The sequence below is a fragment of the Polyodon spathula genome, chromosome 18 (assembly GCF_017654505.1).
Source record: "Polyodon spathula isolate WHYD16114869_AA chromosome 18, ASM1765450v1, whole genome shotgun sequence".
Lineage (NCBI taxonomy): Eukaryota > Metazoa > Chordata > Actinopteri > Acipenseriformes > Polyodontidae > Polyodon > Polyodon spathula.
Window position 1 is genome coordinate 22,008,676 of NC_054551.1, and position 14,890 is coordinate 22,023,565.

General features: G+C 39.7%; 1 protein-coding gene and 1 non-coding gene across 3 annotated transcripts in view; one reads left to right on the forward strand and one right to left on the reverse strand.

Annotated features, from left to right (window-relative positions):
* The window catches only part of LOC121330880 (breast cancer anti-estrogen resistance protein 3 homolog), a 100,009-nt gene extending 85,343 nt beyond the window's left edge, over window positions 1-14,666 (reverse strand). Inside the window, exons 1-3 of one of the 2 annotated variants that reach the window (XM_041277783.1) lie at window positions 14,419-14,666; window positions 11,334-12,189; window positions 144-201 (exon numbers count right to left, since the gene is read on the reverse strand). The gene's annotated coding sequence lies outside the window, so the exon portion shown is untranslated. The remainder of the gene's footprint in view (window positions 1-143; window positions 202-11,333; window positions 12,190-14,418) is intronic. The other variant, XM_041277782.1, reaches the window with a different exon arrangement.
* Window positions 13,484-13,569, forward strand: trnar-ucu. The gene is given in 2 exon segments: window positions 13,484-13,520; window positions 13,534-13,569. It is a non-coding gene; the product is annotated as a tRNA-Arg (tRNA).
* Window positions 14,667-14,890: the final 224 nt, after the last annotated feature.

Here is a 14,890-nt window from a genome sequence, read left to right on the forward strand (position 1 = left end):
GTTTTAAACGGATATCAAACAATTTGTTCCTGCTAGCAACATATTCACAAGGAAGCATATTTTGATGTTATATTGGTCTCCTTTTTCAGAGCTGACAAACAATGGCACTGTAATTTTAAAACCTGGAGTCTAGAATTCCTTACCTTTTAGCTAGATCAGCATCCCGGCTTGTCCAAAATATATCTTGTGCATTATTGAGAACTGAAAAAGAAAATAAATAAAGATTTAGAAATGTTAAAAAATATTTCTTAATAAACCTATTGTGGCGGTATGTCGATCTGAAAGAGAAAATGCTGAAAATCATAACAAAATTGTCAGCCCAATTACAGTTTTCAGACTAGCCGCTACAGGGATAGAAATAAGACTCCTATTGCATAGCAGTTTTACTCATTCCAGCTCTTAATACATGCTTGATTAGCCACAGTGTATAGGTAACAACCTCCATGAGTCTCAAAGTAAACTCATAGTAAAACTAGGAATGGATCAAACTGCTATGCAATAGGAGTCTTATTTCCATCCCTGAGCCGCTAGCCCTAGCAACACTGAGCCCAACTTACAGTACTTTAACTCAAGTTATTTAAGAAATGGTTAAATGAATAAAATAAAAAGTTTGCTAGACTCACAACTGTGTTTGACTGGCTTATTCATCTGCAACAGTCTCATGCAGAAAACGTGCCCATACAAATATACAGTCCTAAGCAGCGACTTAAAAAACAACACAATAGTCTTCTGAAATCCAACACTCTGTGGCTTGTTGTGCTGTAAACCATGTAAAGAATGAAATCATTGTGTTTAATACATTTCTGTTTATAGGAGTGGGTGACATGCTCTTGCACCCCCCCACACACACAGCATGGTTTGGATAACTGTTAAAGACATACTGTCATTTTGCGTTTTTTTTGTCTTCGAAAATGATGGAACGGTATGGTCCTGTTTTAATCATTTGAATGACATCAGTATTGAGATCCGCCAACTTTATGATCAATTTAATTTACCCCAGTGTTTAGAATTAATAATAATGTGTGTTTTGTGTGTTTCTACAATGAGGTATTCTGTATTTATTATACAAACTCTGATCTTATACTATATTTGTTATTTCTGTTGTGTTTCCTAACCCATCATTGAGATTGAAAAGGTTGTTCATAACATCCCATTACTGTAAATATTAGCAGGAGTATACCAGTCTGTCCCACAGATGTGGCAATATTCAAGGGGAAAGCAAATGCATGCCCATGACTAAAACAAGCCTTGTTGAAAGCAAACAAACTGGACTGGCAATGAGGCCTGCTCAGAAAGATAAACTGTTGAAGATCACAGTAACTGGACAACCAGGTGCTACTGCTCAGTATAAAAGTGAGCATGATTGTAGACCACTGTCATTTTATTCTACATTTAAAATGTACAATTACATGTAAATTTGTCTCATGTTAGTTGACTTGTACAGCCTCAAGTGATTTATTTGACTGTTGAATGCTACATTAGGTTTTCTTGAAAAAATAAATAAAGTACAGAAAAGTCATAGCAAAGGGGTCAGCTGGCAGTTAAGTATTGTTTTATAAGGTGAAAAAAAAATCACCAAATTATAAACTTGAACACAATGCTTCCTTCAGGGGTATTGTTCTAAATGCTCTTCGGTGAGCAAACCAGGCAGCCCATCCTATATTATTGACAATTCTTTTTAATATTTCTTGCTTTGGTAAAAACTTCCAAATACAGATAGGAACACATCTTTCTGTTTGGAACTGAAGCAAGACAAGCGGGTGCACTTCAATCAGATCCTGAAAACACTTGTCCTTTCAGCCAGAGGCATTTTTAATGGAGAAACTGACAATTGTACCTCATTGTGTAGTGGTTTAACTTTTGAAATGTTTCACAAACGCTGCAGCAGAACCAAAGCAGGCTTGAAAAGGGCTTTAGATAAAGTTTAAACTGCAGTGTCCCTCAGTCATGTTCAATTTCAAACCAAAATGTCCAGGTCATGTTTACTATGTAGCATTCTTACACTCTGCTGCGCTAGAAACCAGACATTGTTGGTTTACTTTACCTAAGTTCATTTGAGCTGTAGGCACACATTCTTCATTATTGAAGCTTTCTGGTCTCTCTATCTCTCCCTCCTGCTCCTGCAGCAGCAGGTGGTGTAAATGAATGAAGCAAAATACAAAACATTTAAAAAAAAAAAGGAATACAATCTTTTACAACACATAAGAGCTTATATTTGCAAAGCAGGCTTGTGTGGCAACATCATTTTAAATATATAAAATAATATTTTGAAATCTCCTTTGAACTTGTAAAGAAGGTCCATAGTACCACTTCTAGCACGGATATTACTAGGCCCTCAAATGTTATTACATCTTTAGTTTTTTGTTTTTTTTTCATTACCTGACAGAACATTTTAACGACAGGCTTTTTAATCAAACAGTAGAGAACCACTATATAGCAGAATATACAGTATGTGTTTAAACAGCTTTACATGACAAACTAATCAAACTACCCTATGAGTCTACTGCTCCACACACTCAGCACTCCAACTCTTTCACTTCACACACCTGTCTCATTCATTTTGACCTTCCAATTACCAGCTTAATTACCAGTCCTGTGATATCATTTGGCACCTTGTCTGCATGTGGTCTGCTGATAACAGCTATTCACACATTTTAATGTTAGGTAGGAATGACATTAAAGGGTATATAAGGACCTTTTTATTTTATTGTGTTACATGTTCCCATGTGTTGCTACAACTGTTTATGTAAGGTGTGTGTTGTTTTAATTATTTTTTTACATCTTGACGACTTTTGTTCACTTTTAAATTGCAGTGCTCTCTTGCTGTTTCTATTATAGCTCCAAAGATGGCCTTGCATGTATTTCTCAGAACTACATTTCCCATCATCCTCCTGCTCACTGGTAAATCCATCTCAGTTATATATGTGAGCAGGTTTGAGTGGTCCATGCAGGTCCATGGGAAGCCATCTTGGAGACAGTGGAATGCAATTTAAAAGTTTAAAAAAGTGGTCAAAATGTAAAAAATAAATAACACACGTCACATACTTAAATAATTGTAGCAACACATGGGTACATTTAACACAATAAAATAAAAAGGTCCTTATATACCCTTTAACATTAATTAAAACAAACATCTCTCCAACGGTTTTTAATGGTCAGCTACTTGGCAATATCTCACAATAATGAAAGGAAGTTTATTGAGCATTATGAATAAGTTATGAAAAACGATTTGATCAACATTTAAGTAGTTGTGTAAGTGAATAAAAGCTAATGAAAAACTTCCATACATCTTACTGTCGAGCTTTCAGTTTGCATGCTTTACTTTCATGTACTTTCTGCCATTTTCCACTGTGCAAAGTTGGCATCAGTTTGCCATTTCTGTATGGCAGGAAAGTCATGCAAACTGAGAGCTTTCTTGAACCTAGTAGGGTACCAAATAATTTTAAATTAAACATGTTTGCCATAATATGTGCTACTTTCAAAACTGCTCATGTGAGATCTGTGCCAGGTATGATTTATGGAACTGCAGTATTTCATTTGCAAAAGCATTTCATTTAGGAGATTGTAAGTCAACCTAATTGGTTTCGTATGGTTTTTATGTTATGAGAAAAAAGGCTTTGTGAAAATTGTTTTAAAACACTGTTTATTACACAATACAGTACCTTCCTAACGTGTTTCTTTATGTAGTTAAAACAGTTTGGTTTCCTGTATCTTCTGAATCTTAATCTGTAAAACACAAAGCAGTTTTTCCATTCCCATAAACTAAGGACTTCCAGTGTTCACGTGTTCTTTGCTGCCAGGGAGGCATGACTGTTTACCAACCTTGGTTTTCCAGCTGTGCCACGGTAAAAATGGCACTTTTACATTGTTCTATTAACATCTTAGTTCATGGGGTTTGAGCTGGGGGAGTTAAGATAGGGCAGAAGCAACAGAAGGGAGTGGTAAGTAGGACAGAGTGCCGGCTAGAAAGGACCAGACCTAGGATAGAAGAGCAGGCGAGGCCCACTCTAGTAGCAGACCAGCGGAGCTGGACATGGAAGCTAGGATAGAAGGTGGTCACTGACTGAGAGCGGCGATGCCGACACATCCCAGGCAGAGGACCCAGCAACCGAAACTGGATAGAAAGACGGTCGCTGACCGAGGGTGGCGATGAAGACACAACCCAGGGGCAAAGGACCCAGCAACCAAAAACACATACAAGGGTTATGACTTGGGGAGCCACCCCTCAGGAGGAAGATGGTCCCGGAAGACCGGGACACAAAAGGAGATAGAGAGAGAGGTACCAAGAGTCTACGACTTCCGAAAAAGGGGTGCTCGTTAGACCCCCAATTGGCCAAGATTTCACGCTGCCTGAGACCTGAAATAAGTACAAGGCATAGAGGTTAGTATGGGACTCGAGCACGGAGTAGCCACGTCCCGAATTGAGGCAGAGTATAGAACAGAGTCTCGACTGAGGCAAGATAAGCGCAGGAGCTGTGAAAGGACAGAGTGTGGCCAGGGGTCTGCTCTGACTCACATGGTGAGAATCCCCCCTGAAGGTAAAGGGAGGCTGATGCCTAGCCCTGGGGTCGGGGTAGTGAGATTCACTTGCCCTCCAAAGGATGGACCCCCGGCTCCTCACAAAATCTCCCACACCGCGAGACAAACAAAAGACAGCACATGCCAGCGCATAACAAACAAAAGACCAGAAGGACAAAACGGGACAAACAGGAGGATGATCAGTAATTTAATAGGAAGTGACCTTGTGTATACCTGTTGCTCAGTGGAGAGGAAAAAACCTCTTGAGGCTGATTAGGGGAAAACCTCTGGTGGCCCCAGCAGACAGGAAGCCCCCCACTCCGGGCATACTAGCAATTTTAGGAGCATCAACTATATCAGAGAAGGATGAATGAATGTAGGAAACCACTGCAGAGGAGGACCAGTTCCCCCACATTCGTGATCAGGCTGGGAGGGGGTTGAGTCGAGGAGGGAGACCTGCTCTGGATGACAAGGGTGGAGTTGAGGAGGAAGGCCTGCTCTGGAGGCGAGGGTGGAGTCGAGTGACGATAGGAGTGAGAGATGAATTAATGAACAGATGGTCTGTGGGGGGGGTTCCTGCTGGGGAGATACCTTCAAAAGGGGGATAGGGGACTTGATACTTGACGGGTGAATGGACCGACCGTGCTGAAATTGATTCGTCTTGCAGGTATGCAGCCAAAAGATGGAGTAAGCATGGAAGGCGGCCGAGAGGCAGCTGATCTCCTTGTAGGGGGAGAAGCGGCTTTTCCAAACATTGGAAATTAGCAAATGGAGAATATATGTTGATGTAGACAGACAGGAAGGTGAGGCAGGGGGAAAGCTCTTAAGAACCCCACAGAGGGTCATGCAAACTGCTGGTATGGAGAGACTGGAGGGAGATGGAGAGAATCCCTAGTATGGACGATGAGAGCCAGGATCTGGTTTTGATTGAAGGGCTATGATTATTCGATTCTAAGCGCAGAAGGTTGAAGACACTGAGCAGGCTGTAGAATAGGAGCTCTTGAACAAGGTACAAGGGCTGCAGACATGTAACGCTGAGCAGATTGAAGGAGGTTACTGAGAGTAGGATTCAGTCAAATAGCATCTGGAGAAGCTGGGGATTCTGGATGGAGGTTGTGGAAACAGATGGGACCAGCTGACTGAACTTGGATACCGAAAGTAGAGGCAGAAGGAGAGCTAGAAATGAGGGCTGAGGTGGCAGCTGGACTGAACGAACATATGAAAATCAGCTGATGGGGAAGCTTGGCGCCGTTGCGCCCCATATTCTAGAAACGAGGGCCGAGAGATGAGATGCCACCATTCTATGAGTTAGTTAATACGGGATCGATCAGTGGTTTGTTACTATCATGTCTGCTTGGAATGGAAAAGGTAAACCGACATTTAGAGATTTGGGTTTTGCAACTCCAGTTATTCTCTTAATAGTGGAACCCCTTAACTCATAATCAAGACAGATTTCCAGTTCCAGCTGTAACATTTGAGAGGATGAGTAGAGATATGAATAGGATTGCTGAAGAAGTGCCCCGAATTTTGATTAGATGGGGATTAGCGTTAGCCTTGACTGTGGGAATGCTGCCACGATCTGTGTATTGGAGGAAAGCTGGAGCATTGTAGGCTCTGGAGAAGTGCAGCTGCAGGTTTAAACAGTAAAGTAGAGTGACTTTTGCAGCTGCAGTAGTGAGCTGATCTGAAGAGGGAGTGGAGATCTGCTGTAGTGAGGAGCGATTAACAGTAGAAGGCAGGATCTGCTGAACAGAGCAGAGGTCTGAGGAAGAAAAGAATGGAGTGCTGTCAGTAGTGTGCAGAGGCCCAGCTGTGAGAGCAGAGATCTGCTGAAGCAGAGATCTGCAATAGAGAATGGAGGACTACCATCGGTAGAGTGCGGTGGTCTGCTGCAGAGAGTAGGGATCTGCTGAATGCAGTAGATATTGGTCTTTCAGTGTTAAGGCAGATTTAGATGGAGCCAGAGATGGGGCTGCTTTTGGGCAGAGATGAAGATTGCAGAGATCTGAGACCGCTGCAGAACCAGAGAGGATGAAGAATGTGTCTGCAAAACCTATTGATTGGTTGGGAGCAGTTTATTAGAGTATTGTCTGTATTGTCTGTATAGTATTGGGGGTAGGAGGACATTGACTGGAACGTTGATAAATCGTAGGACATGGTTCCATGACTGACTAGAGGCTCGCGTTGATGAAATGATGACTTTGATGAAGCTGGTCGGATTGGAGAATCAGCGCCAGATGAGGAAACACGAATCTGGGAACAGTAATAAGTCACAGGAATGGATTTGTGATGCAGGGAAGCAGGACGTTACAATGATGGTAGCTGCTGAGCATCTCAAAAACAGCTGAGTAAGGTTGCTTCGTGACCAGGTCCTTGAAGAGGGGAAGAGTTGAAATTGGAGAACGTCAGTTGCTACAAAAGGTTGAGGAGGAGATGGACTCCTGCGAATCCCTCGGAGTGACAACAAACTGCAGGAATGTATAGAAAAGCTGGAGCATGCGAGCTTCACAGTGATAGCAAACCAGCTTAGAGACTGTACAAAATTTGTGGTGTTATACTGCCATCTAGTGGTTATGATTAGAATTAACCATTGGCTTGAGTGAAGTCGGGTAGAATATATTTGGTTATTGTGATTAAAATCCTTGTCGGTGTAGAACAACAATTGCTTATTCTTTTAGATTTGAATATCTTCGTTACATGTTTTAGGACAGTTAGTCATGTACATAAATACATTAACACATTATTTAAATGTCACAATTCGACGGGTTGAACGAGCCCTCACAGATTGTGAAAGCGCAGCAGCAGCAAGCCAGAAGATTGCAGTATTGAGGCACGGAGCTCGCAGTGTCGGATAGGTCTTTAAAACGTTGAACGTAGCTAACAGAAATCCAGGGCAGGATCTTATGAAGGAACGGTAAATTGTGCTGGCTCTGGGGGAGGGGCGCTTGATTGCAAGGGAGGAGTAAAGAAAGATTCAGCTGACCGAGCTTTGTGGTGGATTTAAATAGATCAACTGTGGCAAGGCAATGTCGATGACTTGTTGAAGGAGCTTTGAAAGTTTTAGTGGCGGGCCAGTCTGTCTAATAAAGACTCGGACGAGTAATGAAGCAGCGCTGGAAGTTGGATGGAGCAGGAAAGACTAACGTTGGCGCTCCTGCAGCCGAATAGAGAAGCTGAATGATGAGAAGAATCACCGGAGTAGGTAGGAAAATAATTGATAATATCTTGGGAGCGCTACGCAGGGAAGTGTAGATTAGCGGTGAGGCACGAAATGACGGCGTCTGAGCGTTTGCTACAAAGATGAAACACTAGACAGCGAAGGTGCAAGTGGTCAGAGTTTAAATACAGAATAGGTACTAATTGACAGGAAATTAGAAACATAAAACATCAATTTGTTTATATAATCTAGAAAGCACACTGTGCAGTGGTAACGTATACTACTCTGTAGCAAGGTTATGACAATTTGTGTTGTCAGTTTCAGAAACTGTGAGTATTGAGGTAAAGAAAGTTTCTCTTACATGTATGTCTGCATCAGAAACTTTCTTTACCTCAGTGGAGAGACTAGGTTATTATATATGCATATTCAGCTTATCCTATTCAAACCCATCACCAAAACATTGTTACTTCTCCTATGTTAATCAGCAAAGTACATTGTAAATGACACAGCTACCCTGGCTGATTAATGATAAAAAAAAGTGTTTTGATCGACTTTAGTACAATGAAAATAACCTCCAAAGTGTCCACATGTTTTCAAACTATCTTTGAGAAGCATATCCTGTAGGTTATATAATCACATGTCAGAATCTAATGTGTTTCAGTGTTCTCTGATCCCTCTAGTCAAAAAACAAAACCACTAATGAAAGACTGTGTGTAGTTTTGTTTGAGCTGTGTGGCTTGGCAGTAGTACCGTGCAACGATACAAAAATGATAATTGCTGTTTGCATAAACAGAGATGTTGGCAGAAAATATCATAAACACGGTCACACCCACAGAACATGAAGCAACCTGTTTATGCAGCTGGGTTTGTAGGGTTCAGGAATTAGGCTTTACGTTGAAGTTGTTAAGATGATGCAGAAACTTACAGGATATTGTATCTCTATTTCATACCAATAGCTTTGACAACTTACCTACCTTTGTAGTTGTTTGATTAGCCTCTTTGAAGCCAGTATAATGCTAAGCCAAGAGGAAATAACTAGTGTCAGAAACTCGCACTAGTCCTGTCCTTTAGGGATAGTATAATACCAGGTGCTAGGAATTTGAGCAGTTTCATAAGCATGAATAAGTCTCACCTGCATCTGTAGGTTTACTGTCATAGAGTTGCTTCAAATATCATTTTAATTGCCTTTTTAAATTTAGTTTACCATTTTATGGGGTTGGCAGTTATTATGAGTGGTTCTGGATTGTTGCTCCAATTTTGATTTATTATCTTGGTTTGTTTATCTCTGCCTTTACCTGGCTTTGAACTGTTCTGAGCTTGTCTGAAGAACCCTAAGAGCCTGGACTAAACCAACTTTATCATTCCATTAAAATCCTTTCAACACTGATAGAGTAGGTAGGGCTTAATCGTTAGGTTTTATGGTGCTGGCTCTTGATCACTAAAATAGCAGACCTACTTAGTAGTGTGTTTGAGGAGCTTCCACTCATCACCTGGCAATGAATTCAGCACCATCCCAACAAAGCAAAGTGGAAAAACGATTAGTCTCCTTATCCTGTTAATTCATGTACTGGAGCTTCAAGTGTGTGCTGCAGGCTGACAGAAGCATAGCGTTTTACTGCACAGGATTTAAGCCTGACTGCTGCACTGAAACAAGGTCCTGTGCTGACATGTTGTTGACCTTCTAGACCAGTCAAAGGTTCTTCATATTAGCAAGTGCCAGCGTCACCTAGTTCACAGAAAAAATAAAACTTGATCAAAAATTGCAGATCAATATATTGCGCTGGCTTTTATTTCCAACACAGTTTGGCTGATCTACAGATGTACCAAAAAAAAAAAACAATGATCAGGAAAATAAACTAAGACATTATAATGGTTTTGGATTACAGTAACATATTTCATCTGTTACACAATACAATACAATTGCACTGTATGAGAGCATTTGTAATTTATTTATAACCAAGAAATCAACCATCCATTGTATTGGTCATTCCATTAAACATCCAACAATACACTGCTCACCCACTAATGAATTACATAGCACAGATGTAAAGTTAGTGGGATAGCAGCAATAGCTAATAATGTAACATTTAGAGGTATAACGATTCATCATGTATCAATGAATTGTGATACTTTCTTTATATGAAATACCGGATCATAATACAGGTATGTGTCATTTGTATCGTGATCCAAGACAAAAGCACAGTAGAGCTTATTGTAGTTCACCAAATTGGTCTTGAATGAAGAATGTGTTTTATAGTTGGGATGAATACATCCTCATCCCATTTCAATTTTTGTCTTTTAAGAAAATAGCCCATCATTAAATGATCCTTTCATCTTATGCATCAAACAAGCAGCCTACCAGGACTAGAACATACCATGATACTGTACATATCATATTGTGGCCTTTAGTGTATCAGTACTTTCACAGCATACAACTTTCAATGCATTAGAAACAGAGATTAAAACAAAAAGCTTTTTAAAGAAGGCTAAAGGCTTTTATTTTCATTAGAAGAAAAGGTTGTGGGAACAGTAAAAGCCACCAACTCTTTACATACATGTTTATTACTGGCGTGGTTATTGCATTTTTATTTAAATAGTGGCAATATTTAAACCAGCAACTCTATCAAGTGAAGAAGGAATTGTGACTGGCTGCTTTGAGAAGCTACACTGATGTGTTCACTGTCTTTGCAAGGAGCTCTGGTGCCTTTTCATTCATGTGCCACCTGTGGCATATAAAGGCAAACCCCTTTGTGCTTTGCAGACATCATTATCACCCAAACTCACCTGCCTGCAGCTTTGCAAGATGAAGCCTCAGGAGCCTGGAAACTGACGACACAATGAATGCAACTGGAACAATAATGCGAAACATAATAAATTATGCTGATGGTAAATTCATGTCACTTAAAGGTCGCTGGCTGGCTGGCTGGCTGAGTAAGGCAGGAACAGTTACTGTGACAGAAGTTACTTTGCTTCTTGAAAAGCACTCATGGAACTAATGCTGACCTAAGCAGATTTACACTTTTGTAAATTCTCAAAAATATGACATATACTCAATCAGTTATAAGTTTTGAAAATGCAAAGATACTTTAACATTTTAAAGTAGTGCTACTCAGATGTTTTAAATCCTGTATTATACAGTTTATTTATAGTCATTAACCACAGCTTAATAGTCTGTAACTGTGCTGTGTTATTATAACAAGTACCCCTTTCATTATTATTTGCTTTTGTAATTTTCACCCAGTTGCTTTTTGGTTTTGTTTCACTTGTGACATAAGCATAGTGTAAATGAAACCCACACTTTGACTGATTTAGCCTGGGTTATGTTTATAGCAGGCAATTGGAACAGAAGAGCATCTCCTGAAGTCAGATAAAACAACCTTAACACAGACTTATCTTGCCACACCTGTATCTTGCCACAATACTAAACGTTCAGTTCCTGTGTGACAGTTAACAGGATCCCACCTGAGACACTTACGTTCCTTGTCGCACATGGGAAGCAATCTGGGTTACTATTACCTGTAACAAAGCAACACTGACACCCGACACACACACACTATATTTTCAGAGTCTGAGTGAATCAGACGAGAAAGGTCTGTTTGAAGCCAGCAGTTTAGAAAACCCCTTTGTTTTTGTATTTTGCTTCAAATGATCCCCTTACCTTTTGTTGGAAATCATGCTGAGTGGTTCTTGTTGGAATTGCACAAATATTAGAATTGTTTTTAATTTCCTGATAAGTCTCTGTTTGTAATGGGTTCAGGCGCTGCTCTTCAGTTCCAGTGACCTGCTAGACATATGTAAAATAGGCTAGATCAAGTGTTTTCATATTAGAAAGTACCAGCATCATCTAGTGCACAGCAGTGTACTTCCAGCAAAACTAATGGAAACTTGATCCAATGAGGCAGATCACAAGATGGGACTGGCTCCTCCTTATGAACACATTTTGTCTGATCGAGCATACATCTATAGCAGGCTCCTCAACTTAAGAAGCAGCTCTGTTCCCTGCATTTTGGGAATACATACCCTGCATTGCTCACGTTAGTTTCCATTTTTCTCCAAGCCAGTATCCCGCCTATGAAGCTGTGAGAACAAACAAATGACTCTGTGTGTAGTGTCAATGAAGCCTTTGACAAGACAGCTCAGTTTCTCTTCTGATATTTCTATACAAAGCCAGTGTGCAGTATGTGGCACCTAGTGCAGTAACTTTCAATTACCCGATCAGGCAGAAAGGCAAGCTTCTACATCAAACAGCTCCCACTTTCATTCACGCTGTGAAGAATATGAGTCCTAATATTAGTCCTGACAAGCTCTGCCATACTTCAGAGAGGAATCTCATTAACAGAGCCATTGTTCTATCAAACCACGTTTTACAGTAGGGAGAAACTGCATCCCTTTACACAGTCATTGTTACTGCTGAATTATCACGCTCTGCTCTTTTGTCCTGATGATATATTTATAATGCTCTCCTTTTTTGTCCTGATGATGAATTGGTTCCAGTTCTGGTTTTCTGGTTCAAGCTGTGAAAAGAGAATGAAAACGAAGATAACCTAACACTTCAGTATGGAAGCTTTGTGCACTTAACCCTGCCTGGGAGCTTTTGAATAGATATTTGATTGATTCAGGGGAAGACGGGGGCTGGTTGTAACATTTGGCAGATATTGCTTTTGTTAAAGAGTAAGTAACCTCAAATGTAATTTCTTTCTTTCTTTCTTTTACTGCCCTCTTATTTGTAACCATTGCAGTGGTTCTAGATGCAATTACTCAAATACAGTATTAAGATGCTTTAGCTTGGGCTCCTGTGCTGCTCTACCAGCCAGAACCAGCTACTGATTTCAGCAAAGCAAAAAGTAGTTTACCATATGATTTGCTGGTAATACACTGCTGTGCACTAGATGGTGCTGGTGCTTACATGTTGATCTAGCCTACATTACAGATGTCTATGGCAGGCAACAGAGGAAATGAACTGCAATAAGAAACAATATGACTGATCTGTTTTGACTGTGACCTCACTTTTACCTAAAGAAAAGGATATCTTTGTTTATTTTGCTTTTAGTATTACTGCTTTTTTATTAAATTAAAAAAGGGATTATGTGGTTAAAATGAAAGACTCTTTGGTCTACATTTAATCAGAGTAGATGCATGCCCTTCAGATAGACCTGCATCTCCACTACAGGGATTACAAAAAATGAATACCCTGCAGTACCTCCAAGACTACAGTGGTGGTATTCTTGTAATTATTCGAAATGTGTGTTCTACTGAAAGTCTTCCTAAAGAACAGGGCTGGACCTATCTGCGCAGGGTCCGTTAACAAGTCGGGGAAAACATCCTGCATACTTTCTATGGCCGAACTCAGCTCTCCAGTTGTATTTCCTGTAGCATACTACATTAAAAGCTCAGCAAAACCCAACACAAAAATAACTGGCCTAAAATACATTTTACACTGTAGTAGATTCAGTAGCTGGCAATAATACTACCTGTCCTGCGCTGCATTCAGTTAGACTGCTGGTCATTCTTAAACTATACTGTAGCAACACCTTGTGGCAACTTGTATTACTGACTATGTTGTGCTTTATTTTATAACGGTTTTGTTAGCTACATTTTGTATTATTAAATTTACATATGGATTCCATTATTCTGGTTATTGAATAATTGTATTATTTTCATGTAGGCATTGCATTATAGTATTTTACTTATCAGTACTGTAAATCTGCTTGTTGTTCAGTTGACCTACAAATTACCGCACTCAAAATAGCATAAACTCAGAATATTTAATTAATAACTACAATACCGTTTTATCAGCGTCCAACAGGTGGCTCCGTGGCGCAATGGATAGCGCATTGGACTTCTAGCGGTTTGGAGTGATTCAAAGGTTCCGGGTTCGAGTCCCGGCGGAGTCGAATTTTTCATTTTAATAAATCAAATCATCACAACTAGTTTTAATTTTGTACTTCCTTCTAATGACAACCATACTAAAAAGATATACAAAACTAAACAGACCATCTGAAAACTGTTAATATAAAACTGTTAATATATTAATTACACGTATAAACAGTTCAGTAGCTATTGTAATTTAGGTAAACAGTACAATGAAAAGAACATTTTGTGAGATTGTGAATTATTATGCTATTAATATAACCTATGTCGTTGTATTTTACGGTTTACATCGATTTTAGACCTATCTTAAGCACAACCACACTTAAATATACTAGGACAGACGTGTAGCAGGCAAAACGTTATTTAAAATATATGTATGTTTTTCAACTGATGATTATTGAGATCATTTTACATCGACTTCAGTGCTGCAGCAGACACAACCTTCCCACAGGGGATAAACACGATCACGTTCTGTTCATCCACCCGACTGTTGAAACCAGTAACATGTTTTACTCTGATGCCCAGCGTTATGTCATGAATGCGAAAAAGAATAACATTTTAAAAAAGACATCCAGAAAACAAGCCAGTCGCCATTTTATTGCGGGAAAATGGTGACGCTAAATTCAAATTTAAAACAAACGACATAAAGCTAATTATTGAAAAGTCGTTTAATTATACACGTTGTAGCAAAACAATTTACCATTGCTGTTCATAAAACAGAAATACAGTTTAATGAACGCCACAGAAGCACGTTTCACTATGCCCTGAACACTTCCGTAATGAGGGTAGGCTCGGATTATTCAAACTGAAGTAAATACTTTCCGACGGGAGATGGCAGTATCCAAGCCAGACGTACACTTTAAAGAACAAACCTTTTTCGTTTGGTTGCTGGACTTCAGATTAGCAATTTAAACATCTTCTCTTTTTCCATTTTTATTAACTCGACAAGACGACTAGCTCCTTTGTCACTTGCTGGCTGGCTAACTTCCTTTTTAGGCGTGTCCGATTGAGGTTTCAGTCCACATCACTGCAACAAACCTTGCGTCACGAGAAGACGCTTGTCTATAGAGTATTGATTGTGCAAGCAGAAAAATTAGTGAAGTCACACTCCTCAATAATTCTGGACATAGCCATCCCACTCAATTAGTGCAGTACTACAACCGATAACAAACCAGCTTGTTAGCCAATAAAGGCATCACAACGCAAATCATTCATTTTATATATATATATATAACCAAAAATGCAATAAAATTAAATATGTAGGAGACAGGTACAGCCTTATACAAACGCATACAGAATCACCTATATGAAATACAAAAGTAAGTGAACCAGTGGTTCAGCACT